This window comes from Filicampus tigris, chromosome 2, assembly GCF_054856515.1.
Source record: "Filicampus tigris isolate MCC_2025a chromosome 2, RoL_Ftig_1.0, whole genome shotgun sequence".
Taxonomy (NCBI): Eukaryota; Metazoa; Chordata; class Actinopteri; order Syngnathiformes; family Syngnathidae; genus Filicampus; species Filicampus tigris.
The window spans coordinates 28,315,718-28,332,295 of record NC_141218.1 but is presented as its reverse complement, the minus strand read 5'-3'; the positions used below and the strand labels follow the sequence as shown (position 1 = coordinate 28,332,295).

Below are 16,578 nucleotides of genomic sequence, written 5' to 3'. Positions count from 1 at the left end.
TAATAAGATACGAGACTACGTGTGTGTGTGTGTGTGTACGTTTGTGTTTGCTAGCTATGGAGGTCAGATTTGCACAGTTGTTCTTCCTACACAGCTGAGACATGGTGGCTGTGGATGCTCGCAAACGCACACCGGGGCACATTCCAGGGCAGTACGATTACGTAACAACACAAGGTCAGTGATGTTCTACAGCGTGCACGAGTTCAAGTAAACATTCAAGTCTGTGTGTGAGTGAGGGGGTTGCAGAGAGAAAAGACTCAGATGACTGGACATGAAAGACATTTCTTATATTATCCACCAACAATAGGGACACATGCCTAATGAGGCACGCTTGCAGAAAATAGTAAAAGCTGTGCTATTTTGTTATATGAAAATAGCTGCACAGAAAATCTATTGGATAAACAATAAAATATCTGAAAAGAACAAAATAGATAAGCATATTTCTAGTCTAGACAAAAAACATCAAAAAGAAGTTAAATAAGAGAAGAAAATATGTATGGACAAAATAAAAAAGAACGAGAATAGATGAACTATAAAGATTCATCTAGCACCAACCATCAAGGGACCATCAAGTATGCGTGTATATTTGCAACAAAATAAAATGAAAATACACAAATTTGACCGAAAAACAAAAAAAGCTGCAGAAACTGGACTTGTTGTTTTTGACAAAATCTAGAAAAAAATCGGATCTTAAAAATATTTGCAAAAGCCAAACCGTAAATATGTGGGAGTCTGTGGAAGCATATTGCTGACAGAAAAAAAAAAGTTCTATGTTGTAACTTTCATGTTTAACATCATAAATCACGTTAAAATTTTGGAGTCAGCCAGTCCTATCAAGCGTCTCCATTTGGTCCAAAATGCTGCTGCTCGTCTCCTACCTGGAGCTCGGAAGACGGAGAACATAACGCCAATTCTGGCCTCCCTTCGCTGGCTCCCAGTGCATTTTAGGGTTCATTTGAAGATGCTTCTGTTTGTTTACAAGTCTTTAAATGGCCTCGCCTTGGCGTACCTCTCTGAGCTCCTCCACTCCGACGCACCTTCCCGGTGTGCCTCAGGCCTGTTTTCCGGTGTCTATTGTATATAGTATTTTGTGTTTTAATGTATTGCTTTCAACTAGTTCTATTATTGCTATTTTGTTGTTGTATGTAAAGTTTTTTGTTACAGCTGTAGCTGCTGTGAAACTGTGTTATATAAATAAAGTTGTGTTAAGTTGTGTATTATATAACGTGCTAAGTTTTGCTTCCTCATTCGGCAGACATAAAAAGCAATTCCTTACAGTTCAGGCGCTCAAAGGAGGGACAGTATGTGTATCTTCTTTTTAAATCTTATCCAACACAGACTTATTTTATTTATTTTATTTACAATGTTTGTAGCTAGCAACTTTGATTTATAAGACAGAAAAGGTACTCTGCCAGTGACTTGAACCAGAAGGAATTGCTTTGTTTTGGTCTGACGAATGCAGAAGTCAATAACGTGAAAACTTTAAGCACATTTGAACGTGATCAGATGATGTTTTCACATTAAAACATGGTAAATTTGACTTACTTTCAAAGTTGACGATATACTAAATGATCTTATATGTAAATAAGATGTCAAATTCACTTCCTCCCATGATGTCAGAATATTTATGACCACATCTGGTGTACATCAAAAATCTTGCCATCCAAGCGCTATTAAGATCCTGCAGAGAAGATTTTAGCTCCGTGCTACTAGCGGCCACATCGACGGGCGCTAGAACGTTGCGTAACCCTTGATAATGTGTCATCGTGACACTGGTAGGACTCAATGACTTGTCCTTGGGGGGCCCTGAGGGGCCTCTTGACAGATCGAGTTAAACATTCAATTAAGTGCACCTGCGAGTAACATGTCTTTAGAAGAGCACACTATGGAGTCCAGACTGGGTCAAAATGGGGCACTTCCATGCAGAATAACAGCAAAAAAAAAAAAAACATGACCAATTGACACCTCCCCAATTATTTTTCTGTTTTTATAATTGCCTATATTAGTTAACAACCTAAATATGCCACAAACTATGATTCCCATAACACGTTAATACCATCATTTCAAACACATCTTGCAACATTACCCTGACAAAAAAAAAGCCTTGCTCATGATTTGATTTTTTTCAAAATGCACTCCAAGGGCACTTGTACACATCCCGCTAAGACACCAGTAAGAACCCAGGCTAAATTTAGCTCCTCCCCGACTACAAAGCTTACCTCTTCGACAAGATGTAACACTTCAACATACTTCCTTGGATAAATTGTACTACTGTCTCAGAGGTGCTACAATTCTACAATTTCCTAGGATTTTTTCCAGCCAAATGAAACTATTATTATTGTTGCCCATTTCTGTAAACGTGTCTCAATCCGATACCAAGTTACTCTTCACATGACTTGGTAGCTAGGCAGGGTGGAGGCCAATAGCTACTTTAGTAAATGGAGTGCACTTGCGTATATAGCGCTTCATCAACACCATATGGCATCCGCAGTGCTTTACAAAGCCTCACATTCACCTACAAATTCATACACTAATGAACTTTCCAAAAGATCAAGTCAAAGCCATAAAGTAAACAGAGCTGCATTGAGTTTTGTCAGCTTCTCAGATAAGTGGCACACTCCATTGTTTAGTGAAGTTGTCAACGCAGTGGAGGGTGGGCCGCAAGGAATTTGTGGGTGATGTGTCCACTGCATGCACCAATCTGCCCACTAATTGACAAGTGTATGTAGCGGAGTGTGTCCAGCGTGCCGCATGCCCACAAGCAATGTATGTGTGGGCAGGTCGCGAGTCCCCGCAGGTGCTGCTGTCAGCGACTCAGCAATTACGACTGGGACACACACAGTCATGTCATCAACCGATCCGTTAGCTTTGTGTGAGCCGATCACAGGTCTTCAAGGAAAGAGGCGTCTGTGACACTCTCTAGTGGGGTGGGCAAACGTTTGTGCTCAACTAACATGATTGATTTAGCGAATGGACAGATGGGTCATGCCGTACAGAGACAAGGGGGAAAAAAAGAAAAGAAGAAACAAAAGTGTGTAGTCGTTAATTTTATGAATAATTCCTTCTGATTCTATAACGGTGGGCGGACGGCTGCTGGTGACCATGATGGCCAGGACCGGCCTGGAAATAATACACCGGCCATTCTGGAAAATTCAAAATTTTCCCAACATTCCAGGCCATGACTGCGGCTGACCAAAATTCCACCGACGGCCCGGTCCCCCTGGTAGAAGCATCCTGAGACGGAATGACTAGCGTGACGACACCGTCTCAGGCTGCTTCTCAGTTGTTACAGCTGCAGCTGTTGTGTAAGTGCTATTTAAACAATGATGCATTGTATTGTATTGTACTCAGATTTTTTGGTTGAGTCCACCTCCATGGTGACGCCACACGACCCCACAGTCACAAGAGGGGACTGACCAACGTGCATTTATGTGTAGTTGCGTAGTTTAAAAGTAAATGTATTTGTGGCGTGTGTGAAAGCCAATATCCACGAAATGTGCCAAATACGGCACAATTCTGTGCCACTGAATTACAACGGAGCTAACAATGAAGAGCGAGTCGTCACGAGACGCCTGCATATCGGGAACTAACCAATCACAGGAAAGCTGTTTTCCATCACAAATTAAGGACAACTGAAACCCTATCGGAGCAAAGATTATTTACATAGTAAATACTGTTGAATATTAATGAGAAAAAAGACCATTCAAAACTTGTTATATCTGAAAATAGTTTGGGGAAAAATTGCATTCTGCTCATTTACAACAAAAATGATCTTGCAAACCTGAAGGAAGGATATCAAAGTTTATTTAAAAAAAATAAAAATAAATAAGGGACCTTCAATCAAACTTAACCAATTTTTTTTTTACAGAAAATATATATATATATATATATATATATATATAAAATTTTCTTTTTTTCTTACAATAAATGAATCAACCAATATAATGTGATCCAAAAATAAAATTACAACACGATTCATGATTTCTCTTGTCATGATTATAATGAGGCTCTTGCAAAACTACTTTAATAATGTGATGAGAGAATAGAAATACTTGATTAAATGAATACATTGTTGAAAGACTACAATAAAATAGTAATACATGTATTATGATTTAATTTTAATTATCCAACCCAATATTTATTAATAAAATTGTTCATCTTAACTATATGCTTTCTTTTTTGCAATAAATAAAATGATCAATAATTTAATGACATGAATGAAAAAATATTAAAAACAATAATCCATTATCTAACGATATTACTTTATATTGAATAAATAAAACTTGTTAAATGTGCATGTAAAATCATGCATTCTACCAATATTTTTAATATTCTTTTTCTTTTTAAACAATAAATTAACCAAAGACAACTTAATTAAAAAAATGAATGCTTGGATCTAAAAGAAGTGAAAACGACTAAATGACTACAACAAATCTTACAGGAGTCTTGATGACGTAACTGTTCGGCAGGTTGAAGTCAAGAACAAAAAAAACAAAAAACAATACACTTTGCATTCATAACTGCGCGATGCCACATCATTCATTCATTCCTGAGTTATGCAACTGGCGTGTTTACCTCTGCAGCAGCACGTCACAGGACATCCTCATGGTTGCTGGTTGCACTTTTTACACAGAGCTTCTCAAAAATAGCAACAAAAACAAAATCCAGTGCTGACTACTGCCTCTATTTGCTGGTCAGTCAGACCTCTTGCAGGGTGAACAACATCCAGCTGTTGTCTTCAGACCAGCACCAGGCCACATCCTACATCCAGCCGCGGCGGTGGTGCTGCCCAAATCAAGTCCTGACGTAACCAGGCAACAACACCAGCAGGTTGGGGGGGGGGAGCGGCGGAAATTGGGGAGGGAACTCCAGTCGTGCCAGCCAATCAGAATGGAGGGAAAAGAGTCGCGGGGCAGGCAGAGACTGCGGGAGGAGTTTTTGGGGTCATTGTATGAGGAGTTCTAGCTCGACCACTTGCATGCACGCCACAGTCCTCAGACATGCAGTGAATGATTGACAGGAGCAAAGAATCAGCGAGGCTCGGACAAAAACAATTCAGGCTGAGTCACGCCAACCCTTAAGAAGGGACGCAACTTTTTTTTTTTTTTACCTTGAAGTCCAGCTTTCCCTGTACACATGGCCTGCGGCCCATTCAAATATTTACACTGTATTGGTTTAATTGTTGGGACTCTGGTACATAAATTAAATCCACTGATAATTTAAAAAGCTAAAACCATTGTCACTGTTACGATCACATTGGTAAATGTCAGTTATTTAACATTTATTTCCACAGATACACCTGCATATGGGCTCACGTCCCAAGTTTCACACAATAATAATAATAACAAAAAAAGAAAAGGAGACCAAATAACTCATGAAAAACGATGGAAATGTATTAAATATAGAAAAACAAAGGTTTCAAGTTAAATTAATAAACTTTACAAAGAACTGCTTCAGTAATCTTCACTTTTGCTCAACAAGCTATTTCTCTCTCTGTATCCCATTTTATTTGCTCTTAAAAAATCCATAAACCCATAAACCTATTTCTGAAAGTTGACAGGGTTAAGGTTTTGCCAAATGTGATGTCACAATTGGGCGAATTTACGTAACACCGCCCCACACCCAATTTTTCCAGCCATGACTTGGCAATGAGGGCAGGTGAACATCTACCACTGTCAAGTGACATCTGTGGGATTTTCATGCACAAAAATGCTCCACTGCCACACCACAAAAAGTCACTCAATTTGTTGCTAGTCTTTTTTAAAACAATTCACCTGAGGCTTTGGTTGGGAAATATAGCCAATTTGTTATCACTCTAATGCTCTCTCCAAAGGCGGAAACTTATCGGCTTGACTCTTGAGTTTCTGCGGGAGTCAACAGTTGTCACAGACATTTTTGAGGTCTCACCGCAAGGGCACTGAACTCGCTTAACTGCGAAGAGTAGCAATAAAGTCAGTTTAGTTGAGCGTCGGTCAAAGCTTTAGGAAGTCCACTTTCTGCCCAGTCAGCTCCTTTTTCCTGCTCCCAATGTAAATAATTAATTTCAGTTAAGTAAATCAACCATAAACAGTAGGCCATGGTCTTCGTTTGACCTACATGCCAGTCGTTAAACACTCGTCCAAATGACCACCTTAGGCACGTAGATAGAGATTCATAGGCAGAATTTTCAGAACGGCAGTGAAACCAAGTATAAAATGTACCCTACTAACCCCAGTGAAGTTAAAAGTTAACATTCACAAGTGAGTGAATGTAAAATGGAGTGAATTTGAAATGTATCCCAAGGCAGCGAATGAGAGTAGAATGCATGTTATGCGAGTGCAGTGAGAAGTGAGTTTAATGCATCTTAGTGTAATGACAGTTTGTGTAAAATGCACATTAGTGCAGGGAGAATGTGTAAAACGCATGCGTGTAGTTAAAGTGAGTAAAATACACTCAAGTACAATGAAAAGTGAGTGTGAGGCACCCTTAGTGTAATGAGTATAATGTAAAATTCACACTTGTGCAATAAGTGAGCAAAATGAACACTAGTGCAGTGAAAGTGGGTAGAAAATTCACCCCAGAGTGATGAAAGTCATAAAACTGTTCCAATGTACTGTATGTATGTATGTTATGATCTCTCATGTTGTTTTGCTGGAACATACAACACTTAAGGTCAAGAATGGTTATGAACTACATTGGATGTTTTTGAAGTAATCTAGATTTTAAACTTCAGTCACCAAGAGCGAGATGGAAATAAAAAAAACATCCTTCAGGAAGAAGTGTTCTCGGGAAAGCAGCGCGCTGCCAGGAAGCAAGCATGGGTCAGAAGCGAGAAGGCGCGGGTGTTATCTGGGTCAGTTAGCGGATCTCCTTACACACAGCAAGGAAGCAGCGCATCGTCAAGAAAATTCAGGACACAAGGATGGCACGCAAGCCAGGGTGTTGGGGGAGAGGTAGTGGGGCCGGGACTTTTTTTCGGCACATGTCCAATTTACAGTTGGCCTAAAGTCACACTGTCCCTTAGTGTGCGCGACAACCTCTGTGGTAAGACAAAAAGGTACCTCAAAATACAAGTGACTCGACTCCAAGCTAATCTTTTTCTCTGAGTTGCGAGCAAATCGTAGTCACGAGCGCTGGATGGTGGCAGCGAACTGCACAACAAGCAGCTGTTTGGTAAATTGTGAAGAGTTGTTCAAAACAAAAACAAAAAAAAGAGGCAAAGTGCTTTTTCCAAGCTTTTTACTGCCACTCCTACTTCAAGTTTACTGTAAAAATAACAAACCAAATCCAGTTACTGTCACTCTAAACTGCAATTTTTCATAGTTTGGCTGGTCCTGCAACTTAAACTCATGTCCGATTTGTATATATTGAAATTAGAGCTAGGAACGGCACCCAAAATCACCATTAACTAGCCGTGTTGACATTCTGTGCATTACTGCTACCTTCTTTCCTCTCATTATCGGCGGTAATGCACAAAAAGTATTTGCCAACTGCCGGAAACAGAAGAAGACCAGCAGTCATGGCAACCAACGTGTGACCAATGTGTATAGCATGTGTTTATTAGCATGCGACTTCTGACACCACCTCAAGTCTTTAGAACACAAATGGATTCAGGACCAGGATTCTACCTTTGGCCACAATGCGACACAGGATTTTAGTTTGGGTAAGCCATGTTAAACTAAAAAGATAAACTTTTCAGTGGTGTGAACTTGTTGCGTGGAAATTCACTCTGACACCACAAAACCACTCAAGAGTGTTTGTGTTCAGAGAGGCAGAGCAGAGCGCACTCCCTTCCCATTAATTTCCGAATGCATCCTATCCTATTAACCAATCACCAGCTCGTGCTTGACATGTTTCCACTTGTATTGTCTGACGCACTGGATTCTGGCACTCCTTTTTTGGGGCGCTCTGAATAACCTAACGGCACATTTGAACAACACTAACAGTTTACGAACGGTCGAAGTGAAGCAGTGTGCACTTGGAGCGTATTTACGCACGTACCCACAAAATGGGATTGAGGATTTTGGGTGCAAGTCTGACCTCTACTGTTCTTTTTTGTAAAATAAATTTCCCCCAAAATTGCGACTTTGACCCCCGAGCAACATATACAGCCATGGAAAAAATTAAGAGACCACCCATGTTTCTTTAGTTTCCTGTTCATTGTAAATGCCGAGTAAAACTATGATTACATTTGACTGGACCAATATATTAACTCTTAAGAGTTGAATTTAAGATTAATCATTTTCCAAAGGCTTTCTTGATAACTAAAATCCCTTCACAAGTTCTTCCATAAGTGGCATTGTACTGCCAAAAATGGTGCTTTTAAGCATGCTATTTTTTTGTGTCAGTTAGTCACTTGTTAGTGGCACCAGACATTAAAATGAATGAGAAATCGAAGAAAAAACATGGCGGTCACTTGTTATTTTTTTTTCATGATTCATTTTTTTGACTGGCGCGACATACTCCAGAGCGACTTTATAGTCTGAAAAATATGGCACCCTGTGTATTTCAACAAACCACATGATTTTGCCTGACAAATGTCTTAGCGGAATGCTAAAACAATGCAAAATGCCACACAGACTAACGAAATGAACACTGATTCTACAGTGTTATAACAATACTCACAGGAATATATTCATCATCCTCTGCAAAACAGACTATTAATAGTCCTGCAGATTAATGTGCAATTTAAATTAGTGACGGGTTACGACACTACGATGGTGGTCACTACACCAATCAGACAGCGCATTCAGACGCTACGACACTTCACAACCTCCGATGTCGGGTTGGTCTATCTAGGCTTTTAATAGAGCGCTTTTCCTCTGTGTATATACCTATGCATGTACTATATTTACTGATGTCAGCATTAGGGGCTAACGATGTTTTAAAAATGAAGCATGTTTTGTATTTAAATATACAAGATGTGTAATTGTTTTTGTCGTGTGTTTAGTTTTAAAGCAAACGCCAAATGGGGTGTCATTAATCAGCTTAAAGAGACAGCAGAATCCCATACGCTACTATGCTTGCTATGTACTTTCACAACGTCTGGAACTTGTAAATACACTGCGCTGTTCTGGACATTCATCGTTTTTCTTCGATTATAACATTTTTAATATCGACAGAAGGCAAAATCGAAATCCTATCAAATTTCGAATTTAATTGTCCAGCTCTATGTGAAAAATGATAGAAGATATGAATGTTTCAAGTTAGGAGCGTGGTATCACTGTACGAGTAAATCCAGTTACAAGCTTGGTCACGAAACAAATTCAATTCGGAAGTCAAGGTAGGTTTCCATAAAAAAATCTCGTTTGGTGGCGTGCAATGAGACTTCGCTGATGCAAAATATGAGCCTTGGCTTGATAATGGTTGGGAAACACTACTATAAGGGTTCCACCGTATGACATTTTCCACAAGTCGATAACATGCGAACAAACAGGAGGCCTACCATTCCCGGCTGCAGTTTACGGCGGGGCAATAAACACGCCATGTGTCGCGCGGGTCTATTCTCATACCAACACCCTTTTCAACCTCAGCTTGTTTTGAAGAACAACTACCAAACAGCCACAGACTCACCTTTGCATGTGAATATCAGTTGCTCTCGCACTTCACAAATAGAATGTTAGCATCCAGTGTGTCGAAACAAAGTGAAGTGGTTTGTGTGCAGCTTGACTGACGGTGAGGTCTGTTTTCTTCTGTTGCCATGCAGACAGAGAACAGTATACTGCACATTAGCCAGACTAAGGCCATGTCCACACAGATAAAGAGACAAATTTGTTTATTAAGAAGAAAAACTTGCACACTGAAACACTGAATTGTTTCAAGAAATGTGCATTTCCACATGAAAACGCTGAAACGCGGTAGTATACATTATATACCAGGTCTGTGTGGCACTGCAGCGCTACCACAGGAAGTCACCAAAAATTGAGAATAAGAAACCATACAATGTAAACAAATTGGCAACATTGGCGGTGAATGTAAAGCGAGGATGAAAGAAGACATTTAAACGGATTGGATTTTGCTGGAAAAGCCCTACCTGCACTAAGAATGTAAGAAATTCTTGTAAGATTTGACTTCTGTTAAAAAAAAAAGACTATTCTCTTAACCTTTTATTATATATTATTGTTTGATATGCTCTTATTAATTCTTTTAAATTTTGACTTTCAACTAGATTATATTGTTAATTTCACGCACCATTCTTGTAAAATTACAACTCTTCTCCAAAAATAAAACTCCATTCATTTAAAATACAAAAACGTATTTATATAATAACTAGGGATGGGACGAGACAAAAATGCCATGAGATGAAATGTCTCATGAGATTGAGTCCGTGAGAACGAGACGAGATTTTTGCTAAATTTTAAATATACAATAATCCCGAATGTAATTTTTTCCGTTTTCAAAATGTTTTTTATCGAACAGACTGCAAGAAAATTAATCATCTAGCTCTAAAGTGGAAATGCAAACAGGAGTCACTTTTGTAACATGCGCTCAAATATTGCTGTAATAACAGCTAAAGCTGAGAGCTTTCCTCTAATTGAATAATTTGACAAATTAAAACTACTTTCTTTTTAAAGTGCTATTTTTCAAATGCTACATCAATGACAGTTGCAGTTGAGATTGCCAGCAAACTGGGACATCTAACAATTCTCTAAACTTTAAAGGTAATGCTCTTTTTCAGAAATACAAGCATGTCCACATTGTCAGGGTCCAACTGTGCTTGTGGGGCAGTAACTACACTACCTGCTGTAGAAAAGGCATCACTGGCCACTGATGTCGCAGGGATGGAAAGGTACATTTTTGCAATAGCAAGTGAAGGATATTTGGATTGGTTTCGTCTCCACCATGTCAGTGGGCAGCAACTGATGGGAAGACTGGTTTCGACTGTAGAGTTCAACTTGTTTCTCAGTCGATATTCACAAAGAGGAATGTCACTGCGTCTGTGTCAAGATTTCTGCAACTCGTCGTAGTTGTGGGCTCCTCAGAGCTGCAGATACGGCACCCCGTTGCTCTAGATCGCGAGCCATCATATCCAAAGAGTTCTTCTAGCGCGTGATTACGTCCATAATTAGTTTGTGCGCAGGCAGTTTGAGCTGTCTTTGTTTGGACGTCAAAAGTGCTGCTGTTGAGCATCGGTGGAAAAAAAAAAGAAACTATTCGCTTGACACGTCTAAACAAACATGATACGCGGCCAACTTTGGACCAGCCGCACTCACGTTGCGTTCATTCCCTGCACGATAAGCACTTAATGTGTGGCTCAAAGCCAGCCTCACGTATCCCCACATCCATGTTGCGAGCGTTGTCGGTCACAACAGCGACTTCGTGATTTGGCCTCGGAAGTTCCCATTTGGTGACAGCTCCCATCCCTAATAATAACACATTTTTTCCGTGACTATTTTTTATTTTTTTATTCTGCATCAAAATCAACAAGGCCAACACGGCTGTTTAGACTTACCAGCAGTTAGTCCAATGGCCTGGTTATTTTTAGCGGTTTGTGTGAGATTGATGTCTGTATCTGGCTTTCGTGCCACAGAGTTGATATTTCAGTGTATGCTAGGACGCATACTCAGACGAGCAAAACATGCCCTGCTCTACCACCACCACCCCCCGCCCCATAAATATTGCAATATTAGCGCTTGAATAAATGTTTAAAAAGTAACAAATAATTCATTCCAGCAAGATCATAATCATTTTTCCCAAGATAAATTTCAACTTTATTCATGCAATACTATTATTATTGCTATTTTTTAAAGACTTTAAAAAAAATGTATTTTATTCTAGTGACATTAGAACTTGTTTATCAAAAATAAATAACTTGCAAACAAAGAAACAAACCAAAAACACTGATCTTGTTATACACAAAGTTTTCTTGACGGAATTTTTTTACACTGAAAAAAGGACTATTTTCACAATACAACTTTAAATGAAAATTTGTTCCTCCAAAAAATACAACTTTATCCTCGTAATATGACAATTTTTTTTCTCAAAAAAATGCTATCATTCCTGCTATTTATGAAAAAGCAACTTCATTATTGTATTTTAACAACTTTCTCTGGAAAAATTGCTTTTGACTTAAAAAAGAAACACTAAAAATACTGATCCGATTAGGACTTGCGGTCATGCATCACACTTTCAATCGGAACAAATTATTTTGACATGAGCAGATTGACCAAATATACCGGAAAGAGTCGTAGAAGAAGCCCAGTGACTTCCGTGTCAACAAAACATCGCTCTGTCCATTTCTACTTTAAAAGTTAGCATTATTTCACATATTTTTTCTGTTTGCGCTGTTACGTCAAGTTAACAATTCCTAATGGAGCTGCAAATGTACCAGTTCAGTCTTGCGCCCGCCATGTCTTTCGCTCGCTCTGCTTCTACTAGCTTCTGGGAATAACAGAAACGCGTATACTGACGACACAGGCAAGCACGGTAAAGACGGTTTGTTCCGAAATTTCGGAATAAGGGTTTTCATGCGCGCCGATCGGATTATCAATCGACATAAACCATCCCTCACATTCAGAAAAAAAATCTTGATCAGAATGGGCTTGATCGGGGCAGAATATGCAGAATGGGGTGTGTACATGAAGCATTTTTATCCCAAACAAACCTTTAATCCAAATAAATGTGTCCATGTAAATATTTATGAATTAAGGGTTACGTTCAGCAACCGGTGAATTTTTTTCCTAAAACATCATAGCTTTAAAATCACAATGCAGTGTAATATCGATATTGTGCAAGATTTTCAATGTCAGATTTAAAAAACAAATATGAAAATCCTAATAGAAATACAGTATTTGGGGGAAATGATGAGGGGAGACTGTTTCAATGTCTTTCATGGAGACGTCACTAAAAATGATGTCACTTCATAACCACACGTAAAAAAATAGCCGATCGAGCCGTGGATGAATTACTAGTATCACCATAAATGTAAACTTTATGCTTAATGTTTCAAGTGGGATTAAATTAAAGTCAAATGTAAAGTCAATACTGTTCCTCAATACAACTGCAGAGTCGCTGTCAGCACTGATCCCTACGCCCGCCCTGATGTCAATGTCGGATCTATGCAACCTGGACGTTCAGACTGCAGTCGGATTGCAAAAAAAAAAAAAAAAAAAAAAAAAAAAAAAAAAAAAAAGCGTTAGGTATCCAATCTAGGACCACATATGAAAGTGACCTAAAACATTGACTTACTAAGAAGAGATGATGCAGGTTTTTGAGACAAATAGCATGCACTTCAATCGGACACTTATAATTTATTTTCCCAAGCCACGCAGAGCCGCAACATAAGGATGAAAAAGCCGCATGCCGACCACTGCTTTAGCATATTCATCTTGTCTGTTTACCATTTGGTAGCAATGGACGAGTCACGACAATGAGAATGTGTTATGTCATGCCTGGGCATTCTACTGTTATCATATGCACCATACAATATTTAAACAGGCATGTGGAACGTGTCTGCACGCCCTAAACACTGACATACACAGTCAATGTAGGTCAATGCGGATCAAGTGACAAGTATGCAGCTCTTCGAGGGGCCGCTGGGACGTTGATATTCATCTTTATGCATAGTTGCGTTCCAATTTCCAGGTTCCGCATACTCGGAAAGCGGGAGTAGAGCCTTTTGCTTTTTGAAACGAGCCCTTGTCACGAGAGCCGACATTTTCCGGGTGTCATCGCACGGGTTCAGCATCACTTAGCCAAAACCTCACATGTCCTGCTGACAGCCTCGTTTGTCATCAGCAAAAATGTCACAGGTCAATGACAGCAAAAAACGAGATGTGAATTTTTATGTGCCGATAGAAAAACAAAATATTGATCTTTTTAGACTAGATTATCACCTTATTGATTTAAAAAAAAAAAAAGAACCTAGAATCCATACCAAAATTCTAAAAAGAATCTACCATTTTTGGGGCGCACACACACACAATGTTTTATTAATGACAGCGGCCATCATGTGCATTAGAAATAAAGACTGGAAATAATTCGTACTTGTCTTGACTGCAAAAAACAAAAAGCCTGCACAGTGGTGCTTTGAGGTAAGAGTTTAATTCCTTCTGTGATCACACATGTAACTCAAAACATATCTAGAATCCTCTTTCAGACTTCATTGGATTCACAGTAGGGACCCCGAATATCGACCATTAGTCCTTCACTGGCGGATGCCCATTTTTCCCGACTTTTTTTTTCGGGGTACCGACTGACGGACCAACGGACTTCTGACGGACTAAATGACGGCCTTAACTGACGGACTATCGATTACAATTCAGTTCGTCACAAAAAATGACGGAAGAAGGCAAAACTTGAGGTTGTATCAGGTTCTTCAGGGAAGCAAGGAGAAATATATGGCAGAAAGGCTGCTACAGAGGATGCTGACTGACCTCCCGGTAACTGAGATGGAATTAATATTGTTCAGGTGCACAGGGCGTGAATGCACTAGTTGTAGGCAACTAAATGCAGGCGCTTCGAACTTAGGTCGTTGCATTCTATTAGTTGACCGCTAGACGGCACTGAATTCTACACATTGTCCTTTTAATAGAGTTTTTGCTGTAAAAGAACTTTACCACTCTGAGAGGCCATCGAACAACAACCCATGAGGAGGCACTTTTGTAAAACAGTACTTTCTTGTAAAAAAAAAAAAACGCTACACTAAGAATGTCCCGATGCTATATGGCTGATTTGTGTGACCCAGTAATGATTTTTGTATGTGTGCGCGTGTGTGTGCAGTTTTAAGAGTGGCCATGACCCTCCTTGGATTACAGCAATGATACATACTGAACATTTTATCCTCAAGCGGCAGGTCAGCGCTGATCTAATTTTTCTTTGCTAATGTCGGCCATGGCCCCCTGAAAACCTACATTTGAGAATTAATCCCCTGCTGGCTTGTCTCGCAAACGTTAATACCAACTAAAACAATCACATGAGCTGCAAAGATCCAAAGAGTCTGGCCAGCGTGGCTTTAAAACTCCTGCAGCTGTCACATGAAGACCCGCACAAATCCCAATGTTGGCCCACAAAGCAGGCATTAGCCACAAAGACGCAGACCATGTGAACCATGATATGTACTGTGTTTAAATGTCCCTGCAGGTTATCATACCAGTCCATCCAAAACAATTAGAAATTGACACATGCAGACAAATCCTCTCTTTCTTATTACCTTAGCCATGGAAGGATATGTTGTCATCTGTGTGTGTTTTTTTTTTTTAGCAGGATTACACAACAACTACTTGGGCCGAGGAAGACATTTTGCTGCAGATATCGATACATGTTTGGAAAATTCTGAAAAAAAAAGTGCATTGAAATATTTAATGTGCGGGACCAGTTTTTTTTTTTTTTTAAATAAGAAAAATATAATTTGACAAAGGGAATGGACAACATACACCACCACTATGAAACTTTTTGGCACTTTGTGACACTGTGTCCTTACTATTCCAACACTTATGAAATATAGGCATACTACCAGTCTTGTTGAAGCGTAGCTAATGGTGAAATAATTTTAATCATTTATTCTCTTCACTTGAAAATGGCTAGTGGCACTGAAACATTGGTGACCAATGTCTTCATAATTCAAGCCTATCAAATTTAAGAGCAATTTTGCAATGTTCCCAAGGTCCTATGTTGTCCAAAGTTGGTGTAGTTAATACAAGACGAGCATCTGCTCTTACGAGTCACGACTAAAACCACACCATTGTTTTTTTTGAGTCTGCTGTCGTGATTGTGCGTCATGTCACCATGAGAGTTTTTTTTTTTTAAAGAATACTATTTAAGTTTTAAATCTTATTCATTATGAGACTATTTACAATAACAAAATCCTACTCATCAAGTGTTAACATTTTTTCTAAACTTTTGAAGGATTGATTTAAGATATTTTAATGCAAATTAGGGCCTTTTTGTTGAATTCATCACTACGATGCCTTTCAAGACTTTTTAAGGATCTGCAGAAAACCTGAGTTGTACATCTAACATCATATTTATTTTTGCTTAACTTGGTTTTAGTTTCATTTCTGTAAAAATGTACGATTTATTTTATTTTGAAAAATATCTATTTTTTCATTAGCAGAGAAATAAATATATAAACATCAGATTGTATATTTGGTGCAGGTTTACAATTCATTTTAAATAATTTTATCAATATTTATTATTTTCACATGTATAACAAATTTTTCATATGAATTACTTTCACACACAATGTCTTTTGTGTCTTTTCTCTTTGAAAATATTTTTTGCAGGCAGAAAAAGAATCTTAACAGGTTTTTAATTTTAATATTTAATTGTATCTTAGTATTTATATAAAATGTATGAATTCATTTTGAATCATCTGGAAAAAAATTAACATGCAGAAAAAAAATAATGTGAAATGTCTCATTTTTGGACATATTTAATTTTTGTTTTGCATGTTTTTGTGCTCTTTTTGCGAAACAAACATCTTAACATCTAGCTTGTCTGAGACATTGAAAGTGCAGTGAAAAATCGCTAGAACAATTCAATTTGTACTGTAATTCAATGTCGAGTAAACCCTCCGGTGGCCGCCTGAAGCCGCCGCCCCCGATCATCAGACCGGGTGACTGCTGAGGGAGCTTCTCTTTTTTGTCAAGATGGCAACAG

General features: G+C 38.8%; 1 protein-coding gene across 4 annotated transcripts in view; it reads right to left on the bottom strand.

Annotated features, from left to right (window-relative positions):
• The window catches only part of fam13b (family with sequence similarity 13 member B), a 71,784-nt gene that overhangs the window by 17,271 nt on the left and 37,935 nt on the right, over window positions 1-16,578 (bottom strand). The window lies entirely within an intron of this gene.